The following is a 1,950-nucleotide window of genomic DNA, read 5'->3' on the forward strand; positions in this document are numbered from 1 at the left end:
AACAATCAGTGTGATTTTAGGCTTATAACCAGGCTCTATGCGATTACATTCCTGGAAAATCAAATAACCAACTATAGTTTAAACGGAGGGACATTACAACAAATAAAAAACCATATGAGAAATTTGTGACTTCCCATTGTCATCCTTGCATATGCAGAAGACCAAGCATGCTTAGTAAAAGGAAACATCCTCATCATCTAGCAAAGGTAAATCAACAACTTTCTGAATTGCTTTCTCGATGTGTTGTTGATGTGAGAGATAAATATCAACTTCCAAGGGATTCAATGCAGGGGAAGCCACAAAGTGAAGATTAGGATCACTACAGGGTGAAAACATAAATATTCTATCAAATGAAGGGGCTAAAAACTATCATTCTTAAAATTGCCCCAAAAAAAAAATGTTCTGTGAAAAAACATACCCAACAAGTTTCTTTGCAAGATAGAGAAATGGATTTTAAAAATAGTATTTGATTTTGGTTGACATCTCATTATAATTACAAGTCATAAAACACATATCTATAGGCAAACATGAACCCTATTTTTATTTCCATCATATCTGCTTTGAGGTAATCGACCGAAGCAAAAGTGGCAGCAGTGGTGAATTATAGAAATCTTATTCTTCAATCATCATCTGTATTGGCCTCGACAATCATCTGTGAGCTCTCGAAAAGATAGGGTGTGGCCCTTCTTGGCCATGGACTGCAAGATCTCCACCACCATCATGTATCCATTGGCATCCTTGTCAAAGGAGTGGAATATCTCCATCAGCTGCTCCTGGTTATTAGAGACTTTTGTTGTTACACCGGGGACGATGATGCTCATAGGTTACGGGAACTCTATCAACCCATTGTTATTTGTGTCAGCGCGTTTGATGAGGGTATCTATCTGATCTCTGCTGGGCTTAATTCCCATAGATCTCAGAAGGTATCCCAGCTCTAACTACGTCAGGCTTCCGTCTGATTTGATATCGAACCTCGCAAATATCTCCTTCAGCTCCTCTATTTGCTCCTCTGAGAGGCTTTTTTGGCAGCCCATGGGGATTTTACGTTCGAAAATTTGTCTTTCCCCGACCTTTCAATTGATAAAACAGAGAACTCTAGCCCCAGCGAAAACCTTAGCGACTATCTTGTATCAACTCGTCTGTTTCTTCCAGCAGCAGTCCATATTGCAATCCAAATTATCTGTGTCTATCGAAACTCAAAGGGCGAACATTATAATACGAACCTCACCTCTTCTATGGGGATTCTGCTTGGAATTTGTGATGAGAACCTTCTAGGCACGGGTGCATAGGATTGGAATGATTCTTCTTGACCTGGTACGGTTGGCTGTTAGTTGTTTCCTTCCTCATGCATTCCACCCATCGAGTAAGGATACAACGAGAAAACACCAAAGGGGTTAGGGTTTAATAACTCTTCCTTCCAACTAACACTCTTAGGGTTACATAGTAATATAGAATACCAACACAAAGGATACAACGAGAAAACACCAAGGGGATTAGGGTTCAATAACTCTTCCTTCCAACTAACACTCTTAGGGTTACATAGTAATATAAAATACTAACACAAAGGATACAACGAGAAAACACCAAGGGGATTAGGGTTTAATAACTCTTCCTTCCAACTAATATATACCTTTTATATATATATATATATTAGTTATGGTAATATTACTATATTTTAGTTTAGTAATATATTTATATTAGTATTATAGTAGTGTAAAATTAGTATATTAATATATTTTCTCATTAGTTTATTATATTAGACTTAGTATCATATAAATTAATACATAGTATAGTTAGTTAGGAATATAATATAGAATTAATATTTAGTATTATTAAATTATATGTAAGATAATAAAGTAGAATAATAATAGTATTGTATTATATTAATATTTTAGGATTGTAATATATTAGTATTAGAAGTAGATTTGTTGTATTATTAAATCCATTAAG

At 35.2% G+C, this 1,950-nt stretch overlaps 1 pseudogene; it reads right to left on the reverse strand.

The window, feature by feature from the left end:
- Positions 1-493: 493 nt before the first annotated feature.
- LOC149262019 (putative calcium-binding protein CML16 pseudogene) lies at positions 494-1,034 on the reverse strand (annotated as a pseudogene).
- Positions 1,035-1,950: the final 916 nt, after the last annotated feature.

Source organism: Pinus tabuliformis, chromosome 6 (assembly GCF_031772625.1).
Source record: "Pinus tabuliformis cultivar Carrire ecotype Pingquan chromosome 6, CPIR1, whole genome shotgun sequence".
NCBI classification, from domain to species: domain Eukaryota; kingdom Viridiplantae; phylum Streptophyta; class Pinopsida; order Pinales; family Pinaceae; genus Pinus; species Pinus tabuliformis.